We start from the raw sequence: 21,227 nt of genomic DNA on the forward strand, positions 1-21,227 counted from the left end.
CTAACACAAACAAAAAAACAGCACTCCACCCACAAAGATTCTGATTAGACTGGTTTGGGTTTGTGCCTGAATACTGGGATTTTCTTTTCTTTTCAAATTTTTATAAAGGGGAAAGTGGCCTGGTATGGTGGCTCACTCCTGTAATCCCAGCACTTTGGGAGGCCAAGGCAGTAGAATCACTTGAGCCCAGGCATTCAAGACTAGCCTGGGTAACATAGTGAGACTCCGTCTCTACAAAAAATTTAAAAAATTAGCCAGGCACGTGGTTTCAGCTACTCGGGAGGCTGAGGAGGGATGATCATTTGAATCCAGGAGGCTAAGACTGCAGTGACCGATGTTCATGCTGCTGCACTTCAGCCTAGGAAACAGTGAGACCTGGTCTTAAAAAAAAAAAAAAAAAAGCCAATACACCACTAGAGTCAGTAAGGTGGGTGGAATCCTGGGGTCCTCCAAACTTCCCTGGCCTTCTCCCCACTTTCCTCTTTATTTTTGTTTTTTTGCCATATATTGGCATTTTAAAAAAGAGCCCAGGACGGGTGCAGTGGCTCACGACTGTAATCCCAGCACTTTGAGAGGCTGAGGCGGGCGGATCATCTGAGGTCAGGAGTTCAAGACCAGCCTGGCCAACATGGTGAAGCCTCATCTCTATTAAAGATACAAAAAAAAAAAAATTAGCCAGGCATGGTGGCACGTGCCTGTAATCCCAGCTAATCGGGAGGCTGAGATAGGAGAATCGCTTGAACCCTGGAGGCGGAGGTTGCAGTGAGCCAAGGCTGTGCCATTGCACTCCAGCCTGGGCAACAGAGAGACTCCGTCTCTAAATAAATAAATACATCCATCCATCCATACATACATACATACATACATATTTGTTAAAAGAGCCCAGGCAATTCTATAATAACACACAACCAAGGCTGCAAACCCTGGACTGACCGCTTCATGTCCTTTTCTTAGCACAGGTGCTTTCTCTTCCTAGTTAGTGCTATTTACATGAAGCATCTCCAGGTGACTTTCAACTTCCCTAAATTCAAACTTCCTGCCATCTGCTCTTTTGCACAATAAAAGTACATATACCACACTGAGTATTGTTCTGTGTAAAGCTGATGGTGCTGTTCACATCAGAAATTGCAGCACTGAAGAACAAAGTTCACACAGATTTTTACAACATGCATCAGCTATAGTGAGTATTCTTGCATGCTTTTGGCCAATACAAGCTCTCATGGCACTCTGTACTATAAGCTCCGGGTCGGTGTGCACTTCTGTTTTGTTCCTGCATTTGAAGCCATGCAAATTGACACGTTTTCTTCCCCATGGCATTTGTTTGCTCTTGGTACCAGCTGTCAAAACCCAAGCAAGTGGCAATGCTAGAGGTGCCGCAAAAGTGCAAAGGAAGTGTCAGGCTGGATGTCAAAATGAACACCTTGGAGAAGTGGATGATGGAACAGACAGTAAAAATCAGTTAAACATCAGAGTAAATGGAGGAAGAGGTCAAAACTGTGAACAGGATCTAGAAGAAAGTGTAGCAGAAGAAGACCTGTCACAAACTTCAAGAGATTTGGAGAAAATGATGTCAAAACACATCTTCCTCAAGCCCATGCTGAGTATCTCCGATTTGGTTAGAGTACTTTCTTGGTTAGTGTTCCCAGTACAGACAACAAAGCAGAAAAGCATTGATTACAGGGAAGAATTAAGGAATGTACAGAATTTCTGGGAGGATAGGGAAACAGGTGGGTGGCTAGTAGCTGGGAACAATGCAGTTAAGCGTTTTGAGTTTCTGCAGCAGCTGCTTGCCCACACCTGTGACATTAGGAACCGAGCAGTGAGGCCTCCCTCAGAGCTACCCCAATCAGATCTCCCAGCAAGCTCTACCCCACACGGCCCATGCCCACCTTCCCAGCTGCAGCTTCTGAGTTTCACACAGGTGCTCTGCTTGGCAGACCTGCGAGGAAGTCTGAAAAAGCAGTTTGTGGTTTTCAGTCTGTGTAGCTCAGGAAGGTACACCTGATGGGAATTAGCTGGGCTTTGGGTAGCCAACCTGCAGGGTCTGGAACTGCTTCTGTTTGCAGGACGCAGCCCCCTATTCCAGACAAGGTCTGGATTCCCCTAAGTGCCTATTACATGACAAAGGCAGGTTTTGTGAATGAATGAATACATCAAACCCTCTCATGGTGCTACTGCCTACCAGCCAGTGGGTCCGTTTCTGTGCTGCCACCAACTTTGTTGAGCAATATTTGTCTTACAGCTATTTTTAGTATTTTATTGCACTGCCTTTGTTATTTTATTCCACCCCTCCTTCTCCTCTCTCTCTCTCTCAAATGAGTGGAAAACAGAGAAGTGAAATTAACGATTAACGATATTTGTGATAAGAAGTGTAGGTCTAATACATTTTATGAAACTGAAACGATTAAAATTACCAGTAGTATCCGAAGCAGCCTATCTATATCCTCAATGAGACCTCAGTGGGGAAAAAGATCTACTGCCTCTTCACCTGTAAACAACATGAGAAACTGCTAAGACTGTGTCATCGAAGAATGTGGCTAGTGGGCAAAGTGACATTTGGAATTTTATAGTCGTCATTATCTTTCTGGGAGTGGAACCCCCCTTATAATGTGGAAGGCTATTTTCAACTTGTGCACATTTTTACTTGGATGCCTTTTCCAGACTCTGTTAACGCTTGGAATTGGGTTTCAGTCTACAGAGAAAGAGAAGCAGGTGGACAGGTGTAGAGGGGAGGAGAGGGAGGACTGTGGGTAGCAGATCGGGCCTATTCCCCTGCACTCACCACTTTGTCTGCCACTGCCAGCCCACTCCCCCTTTTCAGATACCAACACCAGGCCAGGGGTAACAGCCCAGGAAGGTGGCATCCACAGCCCTCAGCCCTCTGTCCTTGTCACTCACTCCTACCAGTCCTCAGCCCTCTTATCTGTCTGGGAGTGAGATGAAGGGCAGCTGGAAGCTGGAGGAAAGGTTCTCTCCTCTCCACCACAGTGACAAGAGGTTTGGAGGAGCTTCCGGGTGAGGTTTAGGGGGAGTCCCTCCTGTGCAGAGTACCATGGGCCGCAAAAGAGTGGATGTTTGTCCTGTGTGTGGGTCCTTCCTGGGGGCTAAAATGAAATCTTTCATTTTCTGATATGTCATCTCCGACTTACAAACCTACTTTCCTGTGCCATTTCTATCTAAGACAACAGTCACTTCTAACAGAGGCAGTCCTACATTACTGAGGAAACCACCACCATATCCCACTCATGAAAGGGCTGGCCTGTTGTGAATAACAAACTGGTGGCCTTAGAGCTACATTGAGAAAGAGAGAGAGAGAGAGAGAGAGAGAGAGAGGCTGGGCACGGTGGCTCACACCTGTAATCCCAACACTTTGGGAGGCTGAGGAGGGGGCAGATCACTTGAGGTCAGGAGTTCAAAACCAGCCTGGCTAACATGGCATACCGCGTCTCTACTAAAAATCCCCCAAAAAAAAAAAAAAAAAAATTAGCCAGTCATGGTGGTGCATGCCTGTAATCCCAGCAACTTGGGAGGCCGAGACATAAGAATCGCTTGAACCGGGGAGGAGGAGGTTGCAGCGAGGCCGAGATCGCACCACTGCACTCCAGCCTGAGCAACAGAGTGAGACTCTGCCTCAAACAAAAAAAAAAAAGAAGAAGAAAAAGAAAAAAAAGAGAGAGAGAGAAATGGCTTGGAAATTCTCCAAATAACAAAAGGTGTTTTAATGGGGTGGGAGTGGGGGCTATGGAGTAGCTAGGGGGCCACCCTGTGGCTAAGTATCAAAAAATGAAGTCCAGAATTTTTTCCCCCCAAACGCATCTGCAATTAATCTTTCCACTCAGAGAGGCAGAATGGAACACCAGGCCAAAATCTGCCAAATTTCTCCTCAGAATGGCCAGTTGGCCTTCCAGGCTAGAATCATTAAGCCAAAGTGTATGCCTGGACCAGCATCACCTAGAAACCTGTTAGAAATGTAAATTTTTCTGGAGGTAAGGCCCAGTCATCTGAGTTTCAACAAGCCCTGCAGATGATTCTGATACTAGGTAAAGTCTGAGAACCATGGGTTTACACTAGTTGGTAAAAGAGCATCTCTCTGGGTGGGGCTAGCATATAGCTGGTACTAACTGTAATTGATTATAATTATTATAAAACTCATTCATTCAGCAACCATTGTATTCCATTCATACAAGAAATATTTATTTATTTATTTAAAAAAAATTTTTTTTTTTTGAGACAGAGTTTTGCTCTTGTCACCCAGGCTAGAGTACAATGGTGCGATCTTGGCTCACCGCAACCTCTGCCTCCCGAGTTCAAGTGATTCTCCTGCCTCAGCCTCCCGAGTAGCTGGAATTACAGGCACCAGCCACCATGCCCAGCTAATTTTTGTACTTTTAATAGAGACGGGGTTTCACCACGTTGATCAGGCTGGTCTCGAACTCCTGACCTCAGGGGATCCACCTGCTTCAACCTCCCAAAATGCTGGGATTACAGGCGTGAGCCACCACACCCAGCCAAGAAATATTTCTTGTGTGTTTAAAGAGCAGAAAGAAGTCTTATGTGATGGGTAGAGTAGCTGAGGGGAGCATGCAGGAGTAAGTCCTGAGAGGTAGCAAGGGCCAGAGGGCATGATGAGGACTTGTGTATCACAAGAGCCACTGGAAGATACTGAGCAGGAAGAGCGATGATGAGACTGTCTTCCTATAAACAGTTGCTCCAGCTACTGGATACAGAACAGTGATGGAAGTGGGAGATCAGATAAGAGGCTAATAAAAAGAGAGTGATGACTTGGATTGGGGCGTAGCAGTGGAAGTACAGAGATGGCTGGATTCTGGATGGATTTTGAAGGTAGAGCTAACAGGATTTACAGATGGACAGGATGTGAGATGAGGCCCAGAGGAACCCAGGATGACTCCAAGGTTTTGTGCCTGAGCAAAACTCTATTTAGTGAGAAATAATTAACTGCCTACTAAGGATGCACTTAAGATGTATCTCATAGTTCAACTTCAGTAGTTTTTGTAACATAGTTAAAATGTGTAAGAAAGACTAATAAAATTAAGATTATGGGTCAATTTTGCTTCCACCCAATTTACCTGTTTGTGTTTTAGTTTAAATATGTTGCCTTCTTTTATAAAAATGTGCTTGTATTTCAGCAAGTAGCTTTGAATTTCATAGACAATCCCCCCACCTTTTTTTTTTTTTTTTGGAATAGAGTCTTGCTGTCACCCAGGCTGGAGTAGAGTGGCACAGTCTCGGCTCACTGCAACCTGTGCCTCCCAGATTCAAGCAATTCTCCTATCTCAGCCTCCCAAGTAGCTGGGATTACAGGTGTGCACCACCATGCCTGGCTAGATTTTGTATTTTTAGTAGAGGCGGGGTTTGCCATTGTTGGCCAGGCTGCTCTCAAACTCCTGACCTCAGGTGATGCACTCACGCCCCTCACCTCGGCCTCCCAAAGTGCTAGGATTACAGGCGTGGGCCACTGTGTCTGGCCTCGACAATACTTTTATGTCCTGGTATACTACAGTGAAGGTAGGGGTTGTACTTAAGATAATCAAGGGCTACTGTCTTTTAAAATGATATATAATAGTTGTACATGTATGGGGGGTATGTAGTCTTCATTATAGAAGTAGAAATAGGTCTTCTTTATCAATTTGCTACTTTTATTCTTCCTGTGGTACAAATAAGCAGCAATTATGTGTGCCTTCAAGGACACATTTTCATGTATAATAGAGCCATACACCCCGCTTAATTCAGCAGCCAAGATCCCTGACAACCTCAACCACTTGGAACTCAGGTATGAATTCTCAAACTACACTCAGGAGCTTAAGGAATGTGTCTAAAATTAAGGTTAATGAGTTAACAAGCTTAATTATTTTGTTTCCTCTGGCAAACTTCCAGTCTTCCTGGGTTTAACTCAATTGAAGAAATGGTTGAGTGCCTACTTGTACAGGCACCCTGTTAGGCTGTGAGACGGGTACAGGGAGAGCTGAGAACAGATCACAATTCCATGGGAAGGGAGGAAGCAGACATGCTGACCGCAGCAAAATGGGAGGAAACAGAATGATCGCCAGCTAGAAAAGAATAAAAGCCTCTAAGCTCTCGAATTAGCACTAATAACACCAGGAAATTAAATAGCCCCCAAGGCTGGAGTCCAGCCACGACAGTGCCTGGGGTTTCATAATAATGACTGAGTCGTAAAATTAAAAGAACAGAAAAAGTTAAGATGTTACTAACTCAATTTCCTACCGCACAGAATGATATAAGACATTTTAGAAAAAAAGTCTAATCAAAACAATTAGAATTTAATTTCAAGGGGTTATTTTAAATTGTCTGAATCATTAATTAAATCCAGACTACCTTTTTTTTTTTCTTTTCGAGACAAAGCCTCACTCTTGTCCCCCCGTCTGGAGTACAATGGCGCAATCTTGGCTCACTGCAACTTCTGCCTCCTGGGTTCAAGCGATTCTCCTGCCTCAGCCTCCTGAGTAGCTGGGATTACAGGTGCACACCACCACGCCCAGCTAATTTTTTGTATTTTAAGTAGAGACAGGGTTTCACCATGTTGGCGAGAACCTGGTGAGTTCTCGAACTCCTGACCTCAGGTGATCCGCCCACCTCAGCCTCCCAAAGTGCTGGGATTACAGGCATGAGCCATGGCACCCGGCCCAGATGATCTCATTTTTATAGGAATTAATATAGGCCGGGCGTGGTGGCTCATGACTGTAATCCCAGCACTTTGGGAGACCGAGGCGGCCGGATCAGGAGGTCAGGAGATCAAGACCGTCTTGGCCAACATGGTGAAACCCTGCCTTTCTAAAATAAAAATACAAAAAATTGGCCGAGTGTGGTGGCGCATGCCTGTAATCCCAGCTACTTGGGAGGCTGAGGCAGGGGCATCGCTTGAACCCAGGAGGAGAAGGTTGCAGTGAGCTAAGATCACACCACTACACTCTAGCCTGGCGACACAGCAAGACTCCATCTCAAAAAAAAAGAAAAAAGAAAAAAAAAGGAATTAATAGGATGTTACTATAAAGGAAGAATTTGAAAATGGAGTCTTGACTGACCAAATAGTCTAGCCTTTGGATATTTTTACATTAATGGGCGGCCTTGGAGATGAGAGTTTGGGAATAGAGGGAATAATTGCTAACTTTAATTTTTTATTTTATTTTATTTTATTTGCTCCCTAGAATTTTTTCTTCTTTTTTAAAAACCTTTATTAGAGAAATTTAAAAATGTAAAAGTAAGCAAATAGCATAAAGAACATTTTGTATAGTATTCATCACCCGCTACTGAATCCCACTTCATCTAAACCCATCCGCATCCTCCTCCTGCATTATTTTGAAGCAAATCCTAGATATCACATAATGTTATCCATAAATATTTCACTGTGCATCTCCTAACAGTCAAGGGGTCTTTCTTTAAAATCCTCAAAATTCCATTATCCTAACCAAAAACATCAATGGTGATTATTTAATATAATCAAATATCTACTCCAAGTTCAAATTCCCAATTGCTTTATAAAGTTATACTTTTTTTTTTAAGAGACAAGGTCTCGCTATGTTGCCCAGGTTGGTCTCCAACTTTTGGGTTCAAGTGATCCTCCTGCCTCAGCCTCCCAAGTAGCTGGGATTACAGATGCATGCCACCACACTCAGCTAAAGTTGTAACTTTTAAAGAGTTTATTTGAATTAGGATCTGCAACTGACTGATGTTATCTCTTAAGTCTGTATGTTCCCCCAACCCCATTCAAAATTTTTTCATTGAAATTAATTTTTTGAGTCCAGCAGGACATTTGGCCTGGAGAGTTTCCCACGATCTAGTTTTGGCTGATTACAACTCTGTGGTGGCATCATCGAATGTGTTCCTCTATCCTCCCCTTTGAGTTCCTATAAATTGATTGTTGGAAAGAGAGGCTCATTTAGATTCAGGTTCCATATTTTCGCAAGACTACTTCATGGGCAGTGACGTGCTCTAGCAGAAGGCTCCTCATGTCCGTTTGTCTCTCTCTTTTTTTTTTTTTTTTTATGACGACAACAATTCATGCATGATAGCTAGAGCCTTTACTACATTAAGGGTTGGTTGTCAAATGATGAGAGACTAATTCCACAGGTCCTTATATAGCAAGCTCCTTATACTTAAAGAGAAAACACCCTTCATCTTCTATTTTGTTCCCCAGTGGTACAGTTCACACAGAAGAACAAGATAAACGCTTGAATTTTTTATTTACCAGTATTCAGAATGAGTTACTTTCCTAGCATCCTCCAACAGAAGAAACACATTTCTTTTTAGCAATATTATTAACTCATAGCTCTAAATATATTTGATGTGTTTTAATCCCTTGCAGTTTTTATCCATGTTGATGTTGAAATCACCCCATCTTTGGTCAGTCAAGTCAGCTCCCGAATCCTTTTAGCATGACCTCAGTTTTCACTGAAAGCTTCGGAGTGCTGTGGTATGACAAGTTCTTCCACGTGCATCTCAGATGTTTCCTGCCCAAGACCTGGACCCAGTGATTTCTCCAAATAGTCCTGGTTCCTTTTAGTGGGAAATGGTCACATGAGACCACAGTCTAGAGACTCGGGGTGCTCATTATTATAGGGTTGGTCACTGTTTCTAGGTCTTTTCCATGGACAGTGTCAAGAAATACATTCTGAATTTATACTGATGGTTCCTATTCAAAATCGGGACAATTTCAGCTTTGTTACAGGTGTAAAGAAAAAAGTTAATAATTATAATATTAAAATCAGGATAACAGCATTTTTACTTAACCCCTTCTGTCTTACATCTACATGCCCTTTCTCCCACACTGAGAATTCTGGTATTCATTGACTCTGAGAATGACAGAATTATAAGGTCACACATTGTACTGCTTTGTCATACCACAATAAATACTCAACAATCACCGCGTAACAATTCTGCTGGCAAAAATATGATTGCTATAAACAGCTTGATACATCATTATTGAATGTTTTAAAATATGTATGTGTGTTTATATCTTTTAAAAATATAGCTGCATATTCTGTATACTTTTTTCTATCTTGTTTTTTGGGGTTTTTTTTTTGTGAGACAAGGTCTCACTCTGTTGTCCAGGCTGGAGTACAATGGCGTGATCATGGCTCACTGCAGCCTCAACCTCCTAAGCTCAATGGATCCTCCCACCTTAGCCTCCCTAGTAGCTGGAACCACAGGTGCCTGCCACCATGCCTAGCTAATTTTTTTATTTTTTTAGAGGTGGGGGGGTCACATTTTGTTTCCCAGGCTGGTCTCAAACTCCTGGGCTCAAGCAATCTTTGCCTCAGCCTCCAAGAGTGCTGGGATTACAGGGGTGAACAACTGCAACTGGCCCTACCTTGCTTTCTTCACTTCATACTGCATCTTGAAGATCACTCCTTGGTAGTATTTAGAGAGAGTTTTCATGCTTGGCTTACCATGTGCCATGTACTGTGCTAAGTGGTTGTATTAGGCCATTCTTGCATTCCTATAAAAACCTAAGAGACTGGGTAATTTATAAAGAAAAGAGGTTTCGGCTGGGTGCGGTGGCTCAAGCCTGTAATCCCAGCACTTTGGGAGTTTCAGGTGGGTGGATCACGAGGTCAGGAGATCGAGACCATCCTGGCCAACATGGTGAAACCCTGTCTCTACAAAAATTAGCTGGGTGTGGTGGTATGTGCCTGTAATCCCAGTTACTTGGGAGGCCGAGGCAGGAGAATCGCTTGAACCAGGGCAGTGAGCCAAGATCATGCCACAGCACTCCAGCCTGGCAACAGAGCAAGACTCAGTTTCAAAAAAAAAAAAAAAAAAGGAGGTTTAATTGGCTTACAGTGCTGCAGCCTGTACGGGAAGCATGGCCCCAGTATCTGCTCTGGAGAGGCCTCAGGAAGGTTTTACTCATGGTGGACAGTGAAGCAGAAGCAGGCACTTCACATGACGAAAGCAGGAGCAAGGTGGGTGGGGTGGGGAGAGGCGCCACGCACTTTTAAATAACCAGATCTTGCAAGGACTCACTATCATGAAGACAGCACCAAGCCACCAGGGATCCGCCCCTATGATCCACACACCTCCCACCAGGCCCCGCCTCCACCACTGGGGATTACATTTCAACATGAGATTTGAGTGGAGACAAATATCCAAGCTATATCAGTGGTTTATACAGATGATCCCATTTAATCCTCAGAATCACCCGGTGAGGTTGGCACTGTTATAATTGCCATTTTATAAATGAAATTTGAGTTTCACTTGAAACTCAACATGTAACTCAATTTCATTTGAAACACGAGAAATTGAAAGTTAAGTAATTTGTCCAAGGTCATCAAGCTGAGAAGCAGTGAATAATCTTTAGCGAATAATCTTTTTCTTTTTCTTTTTTTTTTTTTTTGAGATGGAGTCTTACTCTGTCACCCAGGCTGGAGTGCAGTGCTGCAATCTTAGCTCACTGCATCCTCTGCCTCCCGGGTTCAAGTGATTCTCCTGCCTCAGCCTCCCGAGTAGCTGGGATTATAGGTACTCACCATCACACCTGGCTAATTTTTTTATATTTTTAGTAGAGATGGGGTTTCACCATTTTGGCCAGGCTGGTCTCAAACTCCCGACCTCAAGTGATCCACCCGCCTCCGCCTCCCAAAGTGCTGGGATTACAGGTATAAGCCACCATGCCCAGCCCAGTGAATAATCTTTTAGGATAGAGGGAGAAAACTGATAAATTTTATATATTCATTATTCATATATATATCTATATCTCTAGTTAGCATAGAGGGAGAGAAATAATTTACACCAGTAAACTAGTAGACATCAGTATCCCAGAATACTCACTGCACTGTCTGGTTCACAAAAAAGGGTTTGTGGAGAAATTTCCAAGGATGCAGAGGGTTTATCAAGTAGGCAAAAAACTTAAATACACACAAAGTAACTTGAAAATCAATTTTTTTTTTTTTGAGATGGAGTCTCTGTCACCCAGGCTGGAGTGCAGTGGTATGATCTCTGCTCACTCTAACCTCCTTCTAACCTCCTGGGTTCAAGCAATTCTCCTGCTTCAGCCTCCCAAGTACCTGGGATTACAGGCACGTGCCACCATGCCCAGCTAATTTTTGTATTTGTAGTAGAGGTGGGGTTTCACCATGTTAGCCAGGCTGGTTTCGAACTCCAAAACTCAAATGATCCACCCGCCTCAGCCTCCCAAAATGCTGGGATTACAAACAAGAGCCACAGTACCCAGCCTTGAAAACCATTTTTAAAAGCTATCTAATATGTGGGAGGAGAAAACTGTATAGATTAACAATAAAAATGATAACTTGGAATAAATGAGAAATCAAAGCAGGCATATCACAAAACTCATTTTGGGGCTGTAAATTCTTTGGGCACAGAACCATACTCCATCTTTGCCCATTTGTTGCTGTTCTTTCTTTTATGTGTATGGTGTTTTATAGCAGAATCTCTTTCTGCCTGCCATCTACTGCGGCTGGTCCCTACCCTGGGCTGGGTGGAACAGGTTCTAGAGAAAGGGAAATGACTGGGGGGCTGGGATGGCACCCCAGAAGGCATCTGCCCCAGGCCGTATAATTCTCTGGATTCTAGTTATTCACATGCTTCTTTTCTCCTTTCTTGTAGGCTGCTAGCAAGTTTAGGCAGGTCCTAGCACACTTATCCCTGTGTGCTCCCCCAACCTCAGCCTAGCTAATGAACCAGGTAAGCGTCTGACTCAAAGGAAGCCAATTAAACTCCTGTTGGAATTTGCCTTTTGGACTCAGAGATGCTGGGTGGCTTCTGGCCGCTGACCTCCTGATTGCCATCCCTCCCCCATCGCCACAACTCAATAATCAAACCAGCAACTGAGGAGTTACTCTACACTTCTCCTTTACCTTCCAACCACCCCGTTCCAGCCGCTAGTCATCACGCTGATTCCACCTGTAAAATACAGCTCGATTTGTTTGGTTTTCTCCATCTCCACAGCTGGCACCCTTTCTACGTCTCTGCTATCTGTCACCTAGACAACACAGCATCTTCCAAATGAGTGCCCCTATTTCCAGAGTGACCTTAAAACAGAAATCAGATGTTCATCCCTGCTGAATATCCTTCAGGGACTGCTCTCTGCACCCAGCTGGAATCCAAACACTGGTCCAGGAAGCCCCACCTGCCTCTCCTGCCTCATCCAGGTGGCTCTACCCTTTGCACCCCTCGCTTAGCCACAGTGGCCTCATCTAAGTGCCTCCACATTTAGTATCTATTCATTCTCTAGCCAGTGTACCTCAGAATGCCTGGAATTCGGCCGGGCACGGTGGCCCATTCCTGTAATTCCAGCACTTTGTGAGGCCAAGGCGGGTGGATCACTTGAGGTCAGGAGTTCGAGACCAGCCTGGCCAACATGGTGAACCCCCGTCTCTACCAAAAATACAAAAATTAACTGGCCAAAGTGGTGCATGCCTGTAATCCCAGCCACTCTGGTGGCCGAGGTAGGAGAATTGCTTGAACCCGCAGGCAGAGGTTGCAGTGAGTCAAGACTGTGCCACTGCACTCCACCTGGGCAACACAGCAAGACAAATAAAAAGAATGCCTGGAATTCCTGTCCTTTCCCATCACTTGTCTCTTTCTCATCTTTCCAGCCTCAGCTTAAATGTCACCTCCTTAGGGGAGCCTTCCCTGGTCACATGATCTGAAATAGGTCATCCATGTTTTTCTTCCCTCAGCACCTCATTTGTTTCCTTCCTAGTACCTAATGTAATAGATCATTATTCTTTATTTGTGTATTTGTCACCCCACAGTGGGTGCACTGGCTCATGCCTATAATCCCAGTACTTTGGGAGGCTGAGGCGGAAGGATTACTTGTGTCCAGGAGTTCAAGACCAGCCTGGGCAACATAGTGAGACCCCGTCTCTATAAAAAAATTAAAAATTAGCCAAGTGTCTGGGACCTGTAGTCCCAGCTACTCGGGAGGCTAACGTGGGAGGATCACTTGAGCCTGGGAGGTCGAGGCTAAAGTGAGCTGAGATGGTGCCACTGAACTCCAGCTTGGGTGACAGAATAAGACCCTGTCTAAAAAAAAAGAAAAAGTTAAATTAAATAATTGTTTCCCCAACTACACTATAATCTCCATCTTGGGAACTACACCATCTTATTGGCCATCATGTTGTCTCGTCTTGGGGGAATAAAGACAAGCTTCAAAGAAGGAGATGGCACTTGGAAAGAAATGTGCTGAATTTTCTCCTCCTTCCATTTAGCACTGCTGCATCTTTGATTCTGTTCTGGGGGAACCACGCTTTGTCTATTTCAGTCATGGGGTTTGGCCTGAAATGACCCAACCTTGGCACCAGGAAAGTCTCTTATTAGTTTAGGCAGATTACAACTGAGGCCAAAAATAATCAAGATGTTTGCTGAGGCCAGGGACGGTGGCTCACGCCTGTAATCCCAGCACTTTGGGAGGCAGAGGCGGGCAGATTACTTGAGGTCAGGAGTTCAAAACCAGCCTGGCCAACATGGTGAAACCCCATCTCTTCTAATAATAGAAAAAAATTAGCTGGGCGTGGTGGCATGCACCCGTAATCCCAGCTACTCAGGAGACTGAGGCAGGAGAATGGCTTGAACCTGGAGGGGGAGGTTGCAGAGAGCTGAGATCGCGCCACTGCACTCCAGCCTGGATGACAGAGCAAGGCTCCGTCTCAAAAAAAATAAAATAAAAAAGAGTTAAAAATATGTTTGCCAGGCAAGAAGCTTACTCTCTCTCTTTCCTGTTAAAATGGCCAAAAGAGAACCTCTTTCTCCCACCTTTCTCCCACTGAGCAGTGTAGTGTGAAGATGTGTGATTGGGGATTGCTATATCAGTCAAGATCCCAGCAGGAAGCAGATGGCACACTCAAACTGGACAATTTGAGGAGCAATTAGTAAGTGGACTGTTGGTGGTGCACACCTGTAATCCCAGCTACTTAGGAGGCTGAGGCGGGAGAATCTCTTGAACCCAGGAGTTCAAGGCCACAGTGAGATATGATCTCCAGCCTGGGTGACGAGTGAGACCTTATCTCTATTTTTTTAAAAAAACAGGGACTGTTTGCAAAAGTGTGAGCATGTGTAGTGAAAACTTAAGGAATAATGAAGTATCTTAGTGCCATTACCACCCTACGCCTACAGAGGGTGGTTGCCGGAACACAGAGATATAGAGAGAGATAAGGAGACTGTCACCTCATAGATGAGGGATGCAGGCAGCCTGTGCTGTGCACCATGGAGGACAGAGACTTAATTAATACCCCAGCCATCCATGGAGCCCATGCTGGTGGTCCTCACTGGCCAAACCCAAGTGGAAGACAGAAGGCAAGGAAGCCCACGAATCTAAGCCAGGTCATCCTCCAAAGGCACTGAGCAGGGGAGGAGAAGAATAGAGATGTGAAGAGGCAGAAGGAAGACATGGAGCACACCTAGAGGACTGAAAGAGTCACTGGGGGTTCTGAATGCAAGCCGACATGGCAAAAGGTAGAAGAGGAAAATGGAGTAAAACCAAATCACCTGCGGTGCTGTCCAAGCTGCTGAACAGACATCACCTGAAGCTAACTAAATACCTCGGTATTTCTCAGTATAGGAGCCAAGAGTTTCCCTTTATTGTCTGGGTGTTTTGAAACATAAAGAGCCCTCACAGATATAACAAGTTATTCGAGTATGACTGAGGTTTCAGTAAGCAGAAATGGAGAAACAACTTTTCCGAAACAGGGAACAGAATAAGCAAAGGCCAAGGTGAAAATGAGGGGCATGTTTGGGGATCCGTGAGTAGGCAGTTGACTGGAGCCTATGGGCCAAGTAGAAAAGTATTAGGAGAAGATTCCAGAAAGGTAAGTGGGGTCTCACAGACTGGAAGTCCTAGAACTGCCAGGTCAAGGAGTTGGGAGCTCATGTAACTGGTAATGGAGAACCACCAAAAGGTGAACTGTTGTGATTGTAATTATTTTGTTCACGGTTTCTTTGGGGTCCTGGGAGTGTGTGGTGGCTGGTATGTGTAATTGTGATTAACTTTATATCATGAAAAGTCAGTCACCAAAAGGCAGAAGAGGCTAGATGGGACTCACCTGCAGAACTGGACGGAGGGTTCTGCGACTGCCACCGAATCTGCTCCAGGATCCTGCCGCGTCCCCTTCCACCCAGAGTAAACCATTTCCGCTTACTACGGACTCCACCTTGTGGTCATGGTTGAGAACTGCACCACTGCCTCCGCGGTTCTACCCACAAGGGCAACAGGATCACCACCCTCTTTCCTTGTCCCTCTCATACCTTTAGGTCTCTTAAAAAAAATGAAAGCAACAGTGTACAGAAAGAAGTATAAAGGAAAAATTATTTCAAAATTAAAATTTAAATCAAAATTAAAATAAAAACAAAAGTATACCAAGATAAAGTCTATTTTGTGAGATTTCATGCATCTTAAACAAATGGATCTCAAACCAAATATATTCTTTAACCTTCTGTACATCCTCTTCTATTAGTGTTATCTGTTTTCACTAATTTCTTCAAAGCCCCAATGGGCCAGGCTGTTAAAGATATTTTCACACTTATGGCCGGGCACTGTGGAAGGCCAAGGGGGGAGGATCGCTTGAGGCCAGGAGTTGGAGACCAGCATGGCCAACATGGTGAAACCCCGTCTCTACTAAAAATTCAGAAATCGGCCGGGCGCGGTGGCTCAAGCCTGTAATCCCAGCACTTTGGGAGGCCGAGACAGGTGGATCACGAGGTCAGGAGATCGAGACCATCCTGGTCTACACGGTGAAACCCCGTCTCTACTAAAAATACAAAAAACTAGCCGGGCGAGATGGCGGGCGCCTGTAGCCCCAGCTACTCCGGAGGCTGAGGCAGGAGAATGGCGTAAACCTGGGAGGCGGAGCTTGTAGTGAGCCTAGATCGGGCCACTGCACTCCAGCCTGGGCGACAGAGCGAGACTCCGTCTCAAAAAAAAAAAAAAATTCAGAAATCATCTGGGCGTGGTGCTGCGTTCCTGTAGTGCCAGCTACTTGGGAGGCTGAGGCAGGGGAATCACTTGAATCCGGGAGGTGGAGGCTGCAGTGAGCCGAAATCATGCTACTGCCCTCCAGCCTAGGCAACAGAATGAGACTGTCTCAAAAAAAAAAAAAAAATTCACATTTAATACTTACAGTAGTTTGGTAGCATAAACGCTACTATCCTCATTTCACAAATAAGGAAATCTAGGCATATGGGCTTAGAGAGTTTTAACAACCTGCCCAAGGCCACCCAGCTGATTAGTTGGGACAGTTGGAATTTGAACTTGGTCAGTTACATCCAAAACACAGGCATTTCCCACCAAACCACATTGCCTCTTAGTTGATAGGATTTTCATCTACTTGATTTTCAACTGGAAATTAGTAAGGGGATCTTGATTGTTGCCTCTCCCTCACTTCTTCACCCATATGCAGAGATGGGTTATTGATAGCACCTCCTGAATGATACAGGATTTTGTCCCTTTCTCTCTCCCCATGCCATAATCTCAGATAATCTCAGTCTGGCCCTTCCTCGCATTTCATACGAAATATTGCAATTGCTTCCTACGAGGTTTCCAGTGTTTCCCCCATCCCACCCCACTGAAGAGAGGGTTCTAGTTTTAAAATCCAAATCTGAAAAGACTCAATCCATTTAGGCCATACATGTGGCATTTAAGCCACGTGTATCAAGATGCTTAAAAATGTCTATAACCTTTCAATCAGTAATTCTACTTCTGTGAATCTATCTTTAAAAAAAATTCCTCTGTATAAAAAAGTTATATGTACAAAGATGGTCAGGCAGTATTATTGATGTAGTACAGCTCTTCCTTACAAAATTTTTAAATTTCCATTATGAGGCTGGGAATGGTGGCTCCTATCTGTAATCCCAGGGCTGTGGGAGGCCAAGGAGGGAGGATTGCTTGAGGCCAGGAGTCTAAGATCAGCCTGGGCAACATAATAAGAAGCCATCTTTACAAAAAAAATTTTAATTAAATTATAATGGCCAGGCATGGTGGCATGCACCTGTAGTCCTAAACTAAGGCAGGAGGATCGCTTGAGTCCAGGAATTTGAAGCTGTAGTGAGCTATCATCATGCCACTGCACTCCAGCCTGGGATAGAGCAAGACCCCCTCTCTAAACAAAACAAATAATAAGGCTGGGTGTGGTGGTTCACGCCTGTAATCCCAGCACTTTGGGAGGCCGAGGCAGGTGGGTCACGAGGTCAGCAGATCAAGATCATCCTGACTAACATGGTGAAACCCCGTCTCTACTAAAAATACAAAAAATTAGCCGGGCATGGTGTCAGGTACCTGTAGTCCCACCTACTCAGGAGGCTGAGGCAGGAGAATGGCGTGAACCCAGGAGGCGGAGCTTGCAGTGAGCGGAGATCGCGCCACTGCACTCCAGTCTGGCCAACAGAGCAAGACTCCATCTCAAAAGAAAAAAAAAAAAATGAGCCTGGCGTGGTAGCGCGTACCTGTAATCCCAGCTACTCAGGAAGCTGATGCAGGAAAATTGCTTGAACCCAGGAGTGGGAGGCTGAAGTGAGCAGAGATCGCACCACTGCACTCCAGCCTAGGCAACAGAGTAAGACTCTGTCTCAAAAAAAAAAAAAAAAAAAAAATGGAAAAAAGAAAAGCAAATAATAATAATAATAAAAAATTTAAACCAACTTAATTTCTACTCCAAACCCAATAGGATTTTCTACTTCAGGCCATCCTTCAAGGTCCTAGGAAGACCCTGTAGTTATAGATCCCTACTGGTCACTGCCAAGGCCACCAGGGCCCAATTTATCTGGTTCCCTCAGTTCCTTTTTTTTTTTTTTTTTTTGAGATGGAGTCTCGCTCTGTCCCCCTGGCTGGAGCACAGTGGCGTGATCTTGGCTCACTGCAAGCTCTGCCTCCCGGGTTCACGCCATTCTCCTGCCTCAGCCTCCCGCCACCTCGCCTGGCTAGTTTTTTGTATTTTTAGTAGAGACAGGGTTTCACCGTGGTCTCGATCTCCTGACCTTGTGATCCGCCGGCCTCGGCCTCCCAAAGTGCTGGGATTACAGGCGTGAGCCACCGCGCCCGGCCTGGTTCCCTCAGTTCTAACAGCCCACTAGCTTTCATGCTACCCTTGGGACATATGGATGTTTGGTGAGGCTGGGAGCCCTGTAACTGTTCCTCTCTGAGGTCTGGCCACTTCCCTGGGGTGTTGTCAGAGGACAGGGCACAAGTCCCAGCTGTTGCAGGACCCTGGACCCCTACCCTGGCTTGCAGCAATCTTTTACCCTGGGGGAAATCCACCACTGCCTGCTCAGGTTTCCCTCAGAGCCACTTCCTGTCTCCTCTCCCTCCAGTACACTGTACACTCAGACACTTCAGCGGGCTTAGGCTTTTGAAAACAAAGCCAGGAAAGGAAGTGTTTTGCAGGCAATTTCTGCCTTCATCCTGCCAGCCCCTGAGGAAAGTAAAACAAAGCCTGCCTGAGGAGGAAAAGCGGGGAAATACAAGGGGAAGTTCCACATTTGTAGCTCAAAAAGTTATCCTACCTCAAGATGCTTAATGATAAGACAATGTCATAAGACGTGAATGTTGGACATGAAGTCTGTGGGTTGTACATAGATGTTGATGCAGCCTGAACCATACAGTTGGCAAAACTAATTCACTTCACCTACTCATTCCAGATGCAAATTTCCAAAGTTTTGGTGAAAATGGTTGAAGGAATAGTATTACAGCAACTGCCCTTGGCTTTACACTCTCTTCCATGCCTACGGAAATCTCTTCCCTGTCTGTAGCTTTAAGCATTACATCTATATGATCGACCATCCCATCTTCATCTCCACCCATGACTTCCTAACTTGAGTTCCATGTCTCCAACAAAACAAAAGGCAGGGTTGGGTGTGGTGGCTCATGCCTGTCATCCCAGCACTTTGGGAGGCCAAGGTGGGCAGATCACGAGGTCAGGAGATCGAGACCATCCTGGCTAACATAGTGAAATACAGTCTCTACTAAAAATACAAAAAATTAGCTGGGTGTGGTGGTGCTAGCCTGCAGTCTCAGCTACTCGGGAGGCTGAGGTAGGAGAATCGCTTGAACCCTGTAGGCAGAGGTTGCAGTGAGCTGAGATCTCGCCACTGCTCTCTAGCCTTGGTGACAGACTCCGTCTCAAAAAATAAAAAAATTTTTTAAAAAGACAAAAGGCAGCACCACCTGGGAATCTCACTTTCACTTTCATGCCCCAAATCAACTCATTGTCTTTACCTCAAGTCAGCTTCCTCTACACGTCTCATTCCATCAATGAAACAGGAGGGTAAGGTCTCAGCAAAGTTCTTTCCTCTACAGTGCTGTTAGAAATGCTTGTTCCCTGGTGCCACAAAGAAATAGCACTAGAACACAAATTTAATTTTCTCAGCAAGGCAGTTTTTACTTCTATAGAAGGGTGCAACTAGCGAATGGAGTAAAGGCAAGAGCACACCTGGACAGGGAAGGGGAAGGAGTTCTTATTCCTGAGGCAGGTAGCCCCTACTGCCGTGTTGTTCCCCTATTGGCTAGGGTTGGACCACACAGTCTAAGCTAATTCCAACCGGCTATTTTAAAGAGAGCAGGGGTACGAGCCAGAGTGGCAGAGTGAGTAGTGTGGCGGGAAAGACGGTTAGGAACAGGTAACTGAAGGTGACTTAGGTCAGAGCAGGTGACCGGGATGACTCAGGTCAAAGCAGGTGACTGGGAGGAGTCAGGATGGAGCAGGTGACCAGGTGAACAGATGTGAACTGCTGATTAGGACTGGCGGGAAAGTTGTTTACTGAAACCAGAAGCAAAGGGGTGAAGAGCACCAGGAAGTTAAACTTTAAAATGGAGAATCAAAGAATAAGAGAGCTGAACATACTGACATACTGATTCTTTGAAGAGAAACTTGGGGTTCACTATATTTAACAATCCCCCATCTTGAAATTTTACAGTTCTTTCTCTTCAAACTTCCTTAACATGTCTTGGCTTAGTTGTTCTGCTTGATTGTCTAAAAGAAAAAGCTTCTCTCAATAAGGTGGAGGAGAATTAAGGGAGGTTTTAGTAAGTGCTGCCTCTGTGAGTCTGTACACCAGCCCATGGATGCATGGTATGACACAACACCCAACAAGAAAGCGTATACTGGCCGGGCGTGGTGGCTCACGCCTGTAATCCCAGCACTTTGGGAGGCCGAGGTGGGCGGATCACGAGGTCAGGAGATCGAGAGCATCCTGGCTAACATGGTGAAACCCCGTCTCTACTAAAAATACATAGCCGGGTGTGGTGGTGGGCGCCTATAGTCCCAGCCACTCGGGAGGCTGAGGCAGGAGAATGGTGTGAACCTGGGAAGTGGAGTTTGCAGTCAGCCGAGATCGCGCCACTGCACTCCAGCCTGGGAGACAGCAAAAACTCCAACTCAGAAAAAAAAAGAAAGAAAGAAAGAAAGAAAGCATATACCTACTATGGCTGCGAGAAAAGTAAGAATTGAGGCTACGATTCCCTTCCATTTACCGAACTATTTTTCTAGCCACCTTGTAAAGGGGTCATTTACCCCTGGGTTTTTGGCTAACTCACTGGACAGAGAAGTTAGACCTTGTAATGCCTTTGTTATACTTCCATCAGGGGTGGTGTTGTTTGGGATGAAGGTACAACCTTGAGTTTTAACCATGATGCAAACTCCTCCTCTTTCTGCTAATATCATGTCAAGCCTATTCTATTTTCCCAAGCCATCTGGCTAGTAGCCCCTAATTGCTCAGCTATTCCTTTAACAGCATCTCTAATGTAGTTAATAAACCACTGTTGATTGTAATAAATGTAATTTATCTAATCTATGTTCTAATTAATTGTCACCCATCAAAATATTGACTTAAATCCTGCAGCTATTTGATCTTGGGCTTTAAATTCATCTGGAACTCCTCATGGAGCTCTAATAGCGTTTATATAAACATGGGGGTCAAAGGACCCATGTGAGGCACTTCTTTTCTTTAACGCTTTTCTTTTTTTTTTTTTTTCTCCATGTTGACAGAATGCTAGGGTAAAAGAGATGACCAATTGGACTAGGGCACAAGTGCTGCTCTAATTACTTGGCAGAGCAGAGTACCCAGCAATAGTCCCGTGCAAGACCACCACAAATCTGCTTGGAGATGAACCAGGGAAGACTGATTGGTAAGCTCTTGAAAAGGCTTGGTTTCAGCCGGGCGCGGTGGCTCAAGCCTGTAATCCCAGCACTTTGGGAGGCAGAGATGGGCGGATCACGAGGTCAGCAGATCGAGACCACCTGGCT

General features: G+C 45.0%; 1 long non-coding RNA gene across 1 annotated transcript in view; it reads right to left on the minus strand.

The window, feature by feature from the left end:
• Nucleotides 1-8,253: 8,253 nt before the first annotated feature.
• Nucleotides 8,254-21,227, minus strand: part of LOC111550478 — a 15,820-nt gene continuing 2,846 nt past the window's right edge. The window contains exons 2-3 of the long non-coding RNA XR_002734054.1: nucleotides 15,039-15,250; nucleotides 8,254-8,668 (exon numbers count right to left, since the gene is read on the minus strand). This is a non-coding gene — a long non-coding RNA (uncharacterized LOC111550478). The remainder of the gene's footprint in view (nucleotides 8,669-15,038; nucleotides 15,251-21,227) is intronic.

Source organism: Piliocolobus tephrosceles, chromosome 15, assembly GCF_002776525.5.
Source record: "Piliocolobus tephrosceles isolate RC106 chromosome 15, ASM277652v3, whole genome shotgun sequence".
Lineage (NCBI taxonomy): Eukaryota > Metazoa > Chordata > Mammalia > Primates > Cercopithecidae > Piliocolobus > Piliocolobus tephrosceles.